This window comes from Cupressus sempervirens, chromosome 2 (assembly GCF_028749045.1).
Source record: "Cupressus sempervirens isolate cs-2001-9-10 chromosome 2, ASM2874904v1, whole genome shotgun sequence".
Lineage (NCBI taxonomy): Eukaryota > Viridiplantae > Streptophyta > Pinopsida > Cupressales > Cupressaceae > Cupressus > Cupressus sempervirens.
Window position 1 is genome coordinate 561,642,412 of NC_143119.1, and position 12,761 is coordinate 561,655,172.

The 12,761-nt window shown below is 53.1% G+C and overlaps 1 long non-coding RNA gene across 1 annotated transcript in view; it reads left to right on the forward strand.

Annotated features, from left to right (window-relative positions):
* The window catches only part of LOC149574124 (uncharacterized), a 294,747-nt gene extending 282,465 nt beyond the window's left edge, over positions 1-12,282 (forward strand). The window contains exon 2 of the long non-coding RNA XR_016360085.1: positions 12,154-12,282. This is a non-coding gene — a long non-coding RNA (uncharacterized LOC149574124). The remainder of the gene's footprint in view (positions 1-12,153) is intronic.
* Positions 12,283-12,761: the final 479 nt, after the last annotated feature.

A 12,761-nucleotide genomic window follows, 5' to 3' on the forward strand; every position in this document is an offset into this window, starting at 1 on the left:
CGCCCCGTTAGGCCCACTCTCACCAAGTGGACTCTTTAAGTCTGCTCATAAAGTCGAGCCACCAAGTACTCTCACCAAGTCGACTCTTTAAGTCCTTTCATCGAGTCACCCCACCAAGTCAACTCTTTAGGTCCGTTCATAGAGTCACCCCACCAAGTCGACCCTTCAAGTGCGTTCATCAAGTCACCCCACCAAGTCGACTCTTTAAGTTCATTCATCAAGTCAACCCGCCAGGTCAGCCCACAAATTACTCTCACCAAGTCGACTCTTTAAGTTCGTTCATCAAGTCACCCCGCCAGGTCGGCCCACCGAGTGGACTCTTTAAGTTCGTTCATGAAGTCACTCTGCCAAGTTGGCCCACCAGGTCGACTCTTTAAGTTCGTTCATCAAGTCACCCTGCCAGGTCAGCCCACCAACTACTCTCACCAAGTCGACTCTTTAAGTTTGCTCACCAAGTCACCCCGCCAGGTCGGCCCACCAAGTACTCTCACCAGGTCGACTCTTTAGGTTTGTTCATCAGGTCACCCCACCGAGTACTCTCACCAAGTCGACTCTTTAAGTTCGTTCATCAAGTCGCCCCGCCAGGTCAGCCCACCAAGTACTCTCACCAAGTCGACCCTTTAAGTTCGGTCATCAACTCACCCCGCCAGGTCGGCCCACTAAGTACTCTCACAAAGTCGACTCTTTAGGTTCGTTCATCAATTCACCCCGCCAGCTCGGCCCACCAAGTTCTCTCACCAGGTCGACTCTTTAAGTTCGTTCATCAAGTCACCCCGCCAGTTCGACCCACCAAGTACTCTCACAAAGTTGACTCTCTAAGTTCGTTCATCAAGTCACCCTGCCAGGTCAGCCCACCAAGTACTCTCACCAAGTCACCTCGCTAGTTCGACCCACCAAGTCGACCCTTTAAGTTCGTTCATCAAGTCACCCGGCCAAGTCGGCCCACCAAGTCGACTCTTTAAGTCCGTTCATCAAGTCACGTGACCAGGTCAGCCCACCGGGTACTCTCACCAAGTCGACTCTCTAAGTCCGTTCATCAAGTCACCCCGCCAGGTCGGCCCACCAAGTCGAATCTTTAAGTCCGTTCATCAAGTCACCCCACCAAGTACTCTAACCAAGTCGATTCTTCGAGTGCGTTCATCAAGTCACCCGACCAACTACTCTCACCAAGTCGACTCTTTAACTATGTTCATCAAGTCACCCCACCAAGCACTCTCACCACGTCAACTCTTTAGGTCCGTTCATAAAGTCACCCCACCAAGTCGACCCTTCAAGTGCGTTCATCAAGTCACCCCACCAAGTACTCTCACCAATTCGACTCTTTAAGTCTTTTCATCAAGTCACCACACCAAGTCAACTCTTTAGGACCGTTCATCAAGTCACCTTGCCAAGTCGACCCTTGAAGTCCGTTCATCAAGTCACCCCACCAAGTACTCCCACCAAGTCGACTCTTTAAGTCAGTTCACGAAGTCACCCAACCAGGTCGGCCCACCAAGGACTCTCACCAAGTCGACTCTCTAAGTCTGTTCATCAGGTCACCCCACCGAGTACTCTCACCAAGTCAACTCTTTAGGTCTGTTCATCAGGTCACCCCGCAAAGTCGACCCTCTAAGTTCGTTCATCGAGTCACCCGACCAAGTCGACTGTTTAAGTCCTTTCATCAAGTCACCCCGCCAAGCCGACTCTTTAAGTCCGTTCATCAAGTCACCAGAACAACTACTCTCACCAAGTCGACTCTATAAGTCTGTTCATCAAGTCGGCCCACCAAGTACTCCCACCAAGTCGACTCTTTAAGTCCGTTCATCAGTTCACCCCGCCAAGTACTCTCACCAAGTCAACTCTTTTGGTCCGTTCATCAAGTCACCCCGCCAAGTCGACCCTTTAAGTCCGTTCATCAAGTCGCCCCCCCTGAGTTGCTTCTCTAAGCCCACTCACCATGTCAGCTCACCAAGTCGATTGTTCAAGTGCGTTGCCATGTCAACTCTTTAAGTTTGCTCGCCAGGTCAGCCCGCCCAAGTCGCCTCTTTAAGTTTGTTCGCCAGGTCGGCCCGCCCAAGTCGCATCAGCGGGCTAACTCGCCGAGTCACCTCACGAAGTTGACTCTTTAAGTGCGCTCACCAAGTCAGCTCACCAAGTCGACTCACCATCTCGCCTCGATAAGTTGGCTTGCCGAGTTACCCCACCAAGTCATCCCCTCTTTAAGCCCGCTCACCGTGTCAGCTCGTCAGGTCGGCTCACCAAGTCGACTAATCAAGTAGGCCCACCAAGTCACCTCAAGGATAGCTCCTCACCATGAGTCGCCTCACCATGTTGACTCAATGAGTCGCCTCACCATGTTGACTCTTTGAGCCCGCTCGTCGGGTCGCCTCACCAAGTCGGCTCGAGTACGTTGCCAAGTCGACTCTTTAAGTTCGCTCGCCAGGTCGACTCGCCAAGTCAGCTCACCATGTCATCTCAACGAACCAACTCGCTGAGTCGCCTCACCATGTCGGCTCTCTAATACCACTCGCCAAGTCGCCCCACCAACTCGCCCCATTAGGCCCACTCACCACATCGCCCCGTTAGGCCCACTCTCACCAAGTGGACTCTTTAAGTCTGCTCATAAAGTCGAGCCACCAAGTACTCTCACCAAGTCGACTCTTTAAGTCCTTTCATCGAGTCACCCCACCAAGTCAACTCTTTAGGTCTGTTCATAGAGTCACCCCACCAAGTCGACCCTTCAAGTGCGTTCATCAAGTCACCCCACCAAGTCGACTCTTTAAGTTCATTCATCAAGTCACCCCGCCAGGTCAGCCCACAAATTACTCTCACCAAGTCGACTCTTTAAGTTCGTTCATCAAGTCACCCCGCCAGGTCGGCCCACCGAGTGGACTCTTTAAGTTCGTTCATGAAGTCACTTTGCCAAGTCGGCCCACCAGGTCGACTCTTTAAGTTCGTTCATCAAGTCACCCCGCCAGGAGAGCCCACCAACTACTCTCACCAAGTTGACTCTTTAAGTTTGCTCACCAAGTCACCCCGCCAGGTCGGCCCACCAAGTACTCTCACCAGGTCGACTCTTTAGGTTTGTTCATCAGGTCACCCCACCGAGTACTCTCACCAAGTCGACTCTTTAAGTTCGTTCATCAAGTCGCCCCGCCAGGTCAGCCCACCAAGTACTCTCACCAAGTCGACCCTTTAAGTTCGGTCATCAACTCACCCCGCCAGGTCGGCCCACCAAGTACTCTCACAAAGTTGACTCTTTAGGTTCGTTCATCAATTCACCCCGCCAGCTTGGCCCACCAAGTTCTCTCACCAGGTCGACTCTTTAAGTTCGTTCATCAAGTCACCCCGCCAGTTCGACCCACCAAGTACTCTCACAAAGTTGACTCTCTAAGTTCGTTCATCAAGTCACCCTGCCAGGTTAGCCCACCAAGTACTCTCACCAAGTCACCCCGCTAGTTCGACCCACCAAGTTGACCCTTTAAGTTCGTTCATCAATTCACCCGGCCAAGTCGGCCCACCAAGTCAACTCTTTAAGTCCGTTCATCAAGTCACGTGACCAGGTCAGCCCACCGGGTACTCTCACCAAGTCATCTCTTTAAGTTTGTTCATCAAGTCACCCGGCCAGGTCGGTCCACCAAGTACTCTCACCAAGTTGACTCTCTAAGTCCGTTCATCAAGTCACCCCGCCAGGTCGACCCACCAAGTCGAATCTTTAAGTCCGTTCATCAAGTCACCCCACCAAGTACTCTAACCAAGTCGATTCTTCGAGTACGTTCATCAAGTCACCCGACCAACTACTCTCACCAAGTCGACTCTTTAACTATGTTCATCAAGTCACCCCACCAAGCACTCTCACCACGTCAACTCTTTAGGTCCGTTGATAAAGTCACCCCACCAAGTCGACCCTTCAAGTGCGTTCATCAAGTCACCCCACCAAGTACTCTCACCAATTCGACTCTTTAAGTCTTTTCATCAAGTCACCACACCAAGTCAACTCTTTAGGACCGTTCATCAAGTCACCTCGCCAAGTCGACCCTTGAAGTCGGTTCATCAAGTCACCCCACCAAGTACTCCCACCAAGTCGACTCTTTAAGTCAGTTCACGAAGTCACCCAACCAGGTCAGCCCACCAAGGACTCTCACCAAGTCGACTCTCTAAGTCTGTTCATCAGGTCACCCCACCGAGTACTCTCACCAAGTCAACTCTTTAGGTCCGTTCATCAGGTCACCCCGCAAAGTCGACCCTCTAAGTTCGTTCATCGAGTCACCCGACCAAGTCGACTGTTTAAGTCCTTTCATCAAGTCACCCCGCCAAGCCGACTCTTTAAGTCCGTTCATCAAGTCACCAGAACAACTACTCTCACCAAGTCGACTCTATAAGTCCGTTCATCAAGTCGGCCCACCAAGTACTCCCACCAAGTCGACTCTTTAAGTCCGTTCATCAGTTCACCCCGCCAAGTACTCTCACCAAGTCAACTCTTTAGGTCCGTTCATCAAGTCACCCCGCCAAGTCGACCCTTTAAGTCCGTTCATCAAGTCGCCCCCCCCGAGTTGCTTCTCTAAGCCCACTCACCATGTCAGCTCACCAAGTCGATTGTTCAAGTGCGTTGCCAAGTCAACTCTTTAAGTTCGCTCGCCAGGTCAGCCCGCCCAAGTCGCCTCTTTAAGTTCGTTCGCCAGGTCGGCCTGCCCAAGTCGCATCAGCGGGCTAACTCGCCGAGTCACCTCACGAAGATGACTCTTTAAGTGCGCTCACCAAGTCAGCTCACCAAGTCGACTCACCATCTCGCCTCGATAAGTTGGCTTGCCGAGTTACCCCACCAAGTCGTCCCCTCTTTAAGCCCGCTCACCGTGTCAGCTCGTCAGGTCGGCTCACCAAGTCGACTAATCAAGTAGGCCCACCAAGTCACCTCAAGGATAGCTCCTCACCATGAGTCGCCTCACCATGTTGACTCAATGAGTCGCCTCACCATGTTGACTCTTTGAGCCCGCTCGCCAGGTCGCCTCACCAAGTCGGCTCGAGTACGTTGCCAAGTCGACTCTTTAAGTTCGCTCGCCGGGTCGACTCGCCAAGTCAGCTCACCATGTCATCTCAACGAACCAACTCGCCGAGTTGCCTCACCACATCAGCTCTCTAATACCACTCGCCAAGTCGCCCCACCAACTCGCCCCGTTAGGCCCACTCACCACATCGCCCTGTTAGGCCCACTCTCACCAAGTGGACTCTTTAAGTCTGCTCATAAAGTCGAGCCACCAAGTACTCTCACCAAGTCGACTCTTTAAGTCCTTTCATCGAGTCACCCCACCAAGTCAACTCTTTAGGTCCGTTCATAGAGTCACCCCACCAAGTTGACCCTTCAAGTGCGTTCATCAAGTCACCCCACCAAGTCGACTCTTTAAGTTCATTCATCAAGTCACCCCGCCAGGTCAGCCCACAAATTACTCTCACCAAGTCGACTCTTTAAGTTTGTTCATCAAGTCACCCCGCCAGGTCAGCCCACCGAGTCGACTCTTTAAGTTCGTTCATGAAGTCACTCTGCCAAGTCAGCCCACCAGGTCGACTCTTTAAGTTCGTTCATCAAGTCACCCCGCCAGGTCAGCCCACCAACTACTCTCACCAAGTCGACTCTTTAAGTTTGCTCACCAAGTCACCCCGCCAGGTCGGCCCACCAAGTACTCTCACCAGGTCGACTCTTTAGGTTTGTTCATCAGGTCACCCCACCGAGTACTCTCACCAAGTCGACTCTTTAAGTTCGTTCATCAAGTCGCCCCGCCAGGTCGGCCCACCAAGTACTCTCACCAAGTCGACCCTTTAAGTTCGGTCATCAACTCACCCCGCCAGGTCGGCCCACCAAGTACTCTCACAAAGTCGACTCTTTAGGTTCGTTCATCAATTCACCCCGCCAGCTCGGCCCACCAAGTTCTCTCACCAGGTCGACTCTTTAAGTTCGTTCATCAAGTCACCCCGCCAGTTCGACCCACCAAGTACTCTCACAAAGTCGACTCTCTAAGTTCGTTCATCAATTCACCCTGCCAGGTCAGCCCACCAAGTACTCTCACCAAGTCACCCCGCTAGTTCGACCCACCAAGTCGACCCTTTAAGTTCGTTCATCAAGTCACCCGGCCAAGTCGGCCCACCAAGTTGACTCTTTAAGTCCGTTCATCAAGTCACGTGACCAGGTCAGCCCACCGGGTACTCTTACCAAGTCGTCTCTTTAAGTTTGTTCATCAAGTCACCCGGCCAGGTCGGCCCACCAGGTACTCTCACCAAGTCGACTCTCTAAGTCCGTTCATCAAGTCACCCTGCCAGGTCGGCCCACCAAGTCGAATCTTTAAGTCCGTTCATCAAGTCACCCCACCAAGTACTCTAACCAAGTCGATTCTTCGAGTGCGTTCATCAAGTCACCCGACCAACTACTCTCACCAAGTCGACTCTTTAACTATGTTCATCAAGTCACCCCACCAAGCACTCTCACCACATCAACTCTTTAGGTCCGTTCATAAAGTCACCCCACCAAGTCGACCCTTCAAGTGCGTTCATCAAGTCACCCCACCAAGTACTCTCACCAATTCGACTCTTTAAGTCTTTTCATCAAGTCACCACACCAAGTCAACTCTTTAGGACCGTTCATCAAGTCACCTCGCCAAGTCGACCCTTGAAGTCCGTTCATCAAGTCACCCCACCAAGTACTCCCACCAAGTCGACTCTTTAAGTCAGTTCACGAAGTCACCCAACCAGGTCGGCCCACCAAGGACTCTCACCAAGTCGACTCTCTAAGTCTGTTCATCAGGTCACCCCACCGAGTACTCTCACCAAGTCAACTCTTTAGGTCCGTTCATCAGGTCACCCCGCAAAGTCGACCCTCTAAGTTCGTTCATCGAGTCACCCGACCAAGTCGACTGTTTAAGTCCTTTCATCAAGTCACCCCGCCAAGCCGACTCTTTAAGTCCGTTCATCAAGTCACCAGAACAACTACTCTCACCAAGTCGACTCTATAAGTCCGTTCATCAAGTCGGCCCACCAAGTACTCCCACCAAGTCGACTCTTTAAGTCCGTTCATCAGTTCACCCCGCCAAGTACTCTCACCAAGTCAACTCTTTAGGTCCGTTCATCAAGTCACCCCGCCAAGTCGACCCTTTAAGTCCATTCATCAAGTCGCCCCCCCCGAGTTGCTTCTCTAAGCCCACTCACCATGTCAGCTCACCAAGTCGATTGTTCAAGTGCGTTGCCAAGTCAACTCTTTAAGTTCGCTCGCCAGGTCAGCCCGCCCAAGTCGCCTCTTTAAGTTCGTTCGCCAGGTCGGCCTGCCCAAGTCGCATCAGCGGGCTAACTCGCCGAGTCACCTCACGAAGTTGACTCTTTAAGTGCGCTCACCAAGTCAGCTCACCAAGTCGACTCACCATCTCGCCTCGATAAGTTGGCTTGCCGAGTTACCCAACCAAGTCGTCCCCTCTTTAAGCCCGCTCACCGTGTCAGCTCGTCAGGTCGGCTCACCAAGTCGACTAATCAAGTAGGCCCACCAAGTCGCCTCAAGGATAGCTCCTCACCATGAGTCGCCTCACCATGTTGACTCAATGAGTCGCCTCACCATGTTGACTCTTTGAGCCCGCTCGCCAGGTCGCCTCACCAAGTCGGCTCGAGTACGTTGCCAAGTCGACTCTTTAAGTTTGCTCGCCGGGTCGACTCGCCAAGTCAGCTCACCATGTCATCTCAACGAACCAACTCGCCGAGTCGCCTCACCACATCAGCTCTCTAATACCACTCGCCAAGTCGCCCCACCAACTCGCCCCGTTAGGCCCACTCACCACATCGCCCTGTTAGGCCCACTCTCACCAAGTGGACTCTTTAAGTCTGCTCATAAAGTCGAGCCACCAAGTACTCTCACCAAGTTGACTCTTTAAGTCCTTTCATCGAGTCACCCCACCAAGTCAACTCTTTAGGTCCGTTCATAGAGTCACCCCACCAAGTCGACCCTTCAAGTGCGTTCATCAAGTCACCCCACCAAGTCGACTCTTTAAGTTCATTCATCAAGTCACCCCGCCAGGTCAGCCCACAAATTACTCTCACCAAGTCGACTCTTTAAGTTCGTTCATCAAGTCACCCTGCCAGGTCGGCCCACCGAGTGGACTCTTTAAGTTCGTTCATGAAGTCACTCTGCCAAGTCGGCCCACCAGGTCGACTCTTTAAGTTCGTTCATCAAGTCACCCCGCCAGGTCAGCCCACCAACTACTCTCACCAAGTCGACTCTTTAAGTTTGCTCACCAAGTCACCCCGCCAGGTCGGCCCACCAAGTACTCTCACCAGGTCGACTCTTTAGGTTTGTTCATCAGGTCACCCCACCGAGTACTCTCACCAAGTTGACTCTTTAAGTTCGTTCATCAAGTCGCCCCGCCAGGTCAGCCCACCAAGTACTCTCACCAAGTCGACCCTTTAAGTTCGGTCATCAACTCACCCCGCCAGGTCGGCCCACCAAGTACTCTCACAAAGTCGACTCTTTAGGTTCGTTCATCAATTCACCCCGCCAGCTCGGCCCACCAAGTTCTCTCACCAGGTCGACTCTTTAAGTTCGTTCATCAAGTCACCCCGCCAGTTCGACCCACCAAGTACTCTCACAAAGTTGACTCTCTAAGTTCGTTCATCAAGTCACCCTGCCAAGTCAGCCCACCAAGTACTCTCACCAAGTCACCCCGCTAGTTCGACCCACCAAGTCAACCCTTTAAGTTCGTTCATCAAGTCACCCGGCCAAGTCGGCCCACCAAGTCGACTCTTTAAGTCCGTTCATCAAGTCACGTGACCAGGTCAGCCCACCGGGTACTCTCACCAAGTCATCTCTTTAAGTTTGTTCATCAAGTCACCCGGCCAGGTCGGCCCACCAAGTACTCTCACCAAGTCGACTCTCTAAGTCCGTTCATCAAGTCACCCCGCCAGGTCGGCCCACCAAGTCGAATCTTTAAGTCCGTTCATCAAGTCACCCCACCAAGTACTCTAACCAAGTCGATTCTTCGAGTGCGTTCATCAAGTCACCCGACCAACTACTCTCACCAAGTCGACTCTTTAACTATGTTCATCAAGTCACCCCACCAAGCACTCTCACCACGTCAACTCTTTAGGTCCGTTCATAAAGTCACCCCACCAAGTCGACCCTTCAAGTGCGTTCATCAAGTCACCCCACCAAGTACTCTCACCAATTCGACTCTTTAAGTCTTTTCATCAAGTCACCACACCAAGTCAACTCTTTAGGACCGTTCATCAAGTCACCTCGCCAAGTCGACCCTTGAAGTCCGTTCATCAAGTCACCCCACCAAGTACTCCCACCAAGTCGACTCTTTAAGTCAGTTCACGAAGTCACCCAACCAGGTCGGCCCACCAAGGACTCTCACCAAGTCGACTCTCTAAGTCTGTTCATCAGGTCACCCCACCGAGTACTCTCACCAAGTCAACTCTTTAGGTCCGTTCATCAGGTCACCCCGCAAAGTCGACCCTCTAAGTTCGTTCATCGAGTCACCCGACCAAGTCGACTGTTTAAGTCCTTTCATCAAGTCACACTACCAAGCCGACTCTTTAAGTCCGTTCATCAAGTCACCAGAACAACTACTCTCACCAAGTCGACTCTATAAGTCCGTTCATCAAGTCGGCCCACCAAGTACTCCCACCAAGTCGACTCTTTAAGTCCGTTCATCAGTTCACCCCGCCAAGTACTCTCACCAAGTCAACTCTTTAGGTCCGTTCATCAAGTCACCCCGCCAAGTCGACCCTTTAAGTCCGTTCATCAAGTCGCCCCGCCAAGTACTCTCACCAAGTCGACCCTTTAAGTCCTTTCATCAAGTCACCCCACCAAGTCGACTCTCGAAGTCCGTTCATCAAGTCACCAGAACAAGTAATCTAACCAAGTCGACTCTTTAAGTCCGTCCATAAAGTCACCCCACCAGGTCGGCCCACCAAGTACTCCCACCAAGCTGACTCTTTATGTTCGTTCATCAGTTCACCCCGCCAAGTACTCTCACCAAGTTGACTCTTTAAGTCTGCTCATCAAGTCGAGCCACCAGGTACTCTCACCAAGTCGACTCTTTGAGTCTGTTCATCAAGTCGCGCCACCAAGTACTCTAACCAAGTCGATTCTTCAAGTGCGTTCATCAAGTCGCCCCACCAAGTACTCTCACCAAGTCGACTCTTTAAGTCCTTTCATCGAGTCACCCCGCCAAGTACTCTCACCAAGTCAACTCTTTAGGTCCGTTCATAGAGTCACCCCACCAAGTCGACCCTTCAAGTGAGTTCATCAAGTCACCCCGCCAGGTCGGCCCACCAAGTCGAATCTCTAAGTCCGTTCATCAAGTCATCGTCCCGATCTGGCTGAGCCGATCTGGGCGAGCCATGCTGGCCGAGCCGATCTGGGCGAGCCATTCTGGCCGACCCGATCCTGCCGAGCCGTTCTGGGCAAGCCATTCTGGCCGAGCCGATCTGGGTGACCCGTTCTGGCCGAGCCGATCTGGGCGAGCCGTTGTGGCCGAGCCATGCTGGTCGAGCCGATCTGGGCGAGCCGTTCTGGCCGAGCCAATCTGGGCGAGCCGATCTGGGCGAGCCATTCTGGCCGAGCCATGCTGGCCGAGCCGATCTGGCCGAGCTCCAAAAACGGTGTCGTGGATGGCTGTTTGGTCGCCTCTGTGTCAACTCGATCGGCTCAACATTGCGAATGGTTCGACAGCGGTTGTCGTTCCAATGTGTCATCGAGATGTCTTGGAATGCGGCCTTTCAAGGGCGAGCTCGCGTCTAGCACTTGGATTGTGCTTCATCACAAGTGAATGGGGAGATCTCTTTGTGAACGGCGGCATGGCGATTGCAAGAGAAAATTGACTTAGTAGTCAGAGCATTCGCCTCGGGCCATTGTGATGGCCTTGCAATTTCTCTATAATTGCAACCTATGTTTGCGCATAGCAGAGTTTGCATGTATGATTGGGCTTTGTTCTTGACGGTTCCAAGTACTCTCACCAAGGCTGGGCGAGCCATGCTGGCCGAGCCGATCTGGGCGAGCCATTCTGGCCGAGCCGATCTGGGCGAGCCGTTCTGGCCGAGCCATGCTGGCCGAGCCGATCTGGGCGAGCCGTTCTGGCCGAGCCAATCTGGGCGAGCCGTTCTGGCCGAGCCAATCTGGGCGAGCCATGCTGGCCGAGCCGATCTGGGCGAGCCATTCTGGCCGAGCCGATCTGGGCGAGCCGTTCTGGCCGAGCCATGCTGGCCGAGCCGATCTGGGCGAGCCATTCTGGCTGAGCTGATCTGGGCGAGCCGTTCTGGCCGAGCCATGCTGGCCGAGCCGATCTGGGCGAGCCGTTCTGGCCGAGCCATGCTGGCCGAGCCGTTCTGGCCGAGCCGATCTTGCCGAGCTCCAAAAACGGTGTCGTGGATGGTTGTTTGGTCGCCTCTGTGCCAACTCGATCGGCACAACATTGGGAATGGTTCGACAGCGGTTGTCGTTCTAATGTGTCATCGGGATGTCTTGGAACGCAGCCTTTCAAGGGCGAGCTCGCATCTAGCACTTGGATTGTGCGTCGTCAAAAGTGATTGGGGAGATCTCTCTGTGAACGGCGGCATGGCGATTGCAAGAGAAAATTGACTTAGTAGTCGGAGCATTGGCCTCGGGCCATTGTGACGGCCTTGCAATTTCTCTATAATTGCAACCTATGTTTGCGCAGTAGCAGAGTTTGCACGTTAGATTGGCCTTTGTTCTTGACAGTTTGAAGTACTCTCACCAAGGCTGGGCGAGCCATGCTGGCCGAGCCGATCTGTGCGAGCCATTCTGGCCGAGCCGATCTGGGTGAGCTCCAAAAACGGTGTCGTGGATGGCTGTTTGGTCACATTTTTCATTGAATTGGATTTTTAAGGGAGTTGTCCGCGCTATCGCAGATTTCTAATGCAGAGTGAGCCTCGCACTAATAGCTTATGTAAGGGGCTGGTGATTCGCGATATGAGACCTTGAGGCCGGATGGGCCTGTGCTGCAAAGCTGGGTGCACACAGGTGTGGTGTAGGCAGACGTGGGTCTTGCCGAGGTGTAAATGGGACTATGTCGTGTGCTGGGCAGACATGGTTGTGGTGTAGGATCTTGTCCGGGACATGATCCGAGGTGTAGCTTGGGGCTGTGTTGCGAGTGGTTCCCCTCTAACATAGTTGTGGTGTAGGCACGGTGTTGGATCCGGGCCGAGGTGTGATCTTGGGGCTGTGCTACGAGATGTTCCCTCTAGCATAGTTGTGGTGTAGGCGAGGCGTGGAGCCGAGCTGAGGTGTATCCGCGGAGGGTAAGTGCCGGTGTGCATGACAGATGGCTTGGAGAGTCCATCTCCCTCGAGAGGGTCGAAGTAGAGTAGTCCCTCCCTCTGGTCTCCGGGAGATAGAGGTGACGCGAAGTCTTAGGGGCAATGAAGTGTTGCTCCACCATTACGCAACGTGGTGAGGTTTGGCATTATGACCAAGGTCCTTGTCTCAGTGTAGCAAAGAAGCTGGATCAGTGTTGACAGCTCTGGGGGTTGTCCGGTGTCCGAAAGCTAGGGAAGTGGTTTTCCTAGTCCTGCGGTAGGAGGCAATATGGTTTGTCCGAGTAGGAGCATTGTGGGCTTGAGGTTAGCTGTGTGGGAATGGTGCCATTGTGCTGAATGGCTAAGTGGTGCGGTATCGGTTGGGTGTGGCCTGGGGCACACATCCTGGGTGCTTGGTTGCATGGGTTTGTATTGAGGTAGGATCTCAGAGACCGTGGTGGTCAAGTATGGCAAGCGGGATGTAGTGTCTCGGA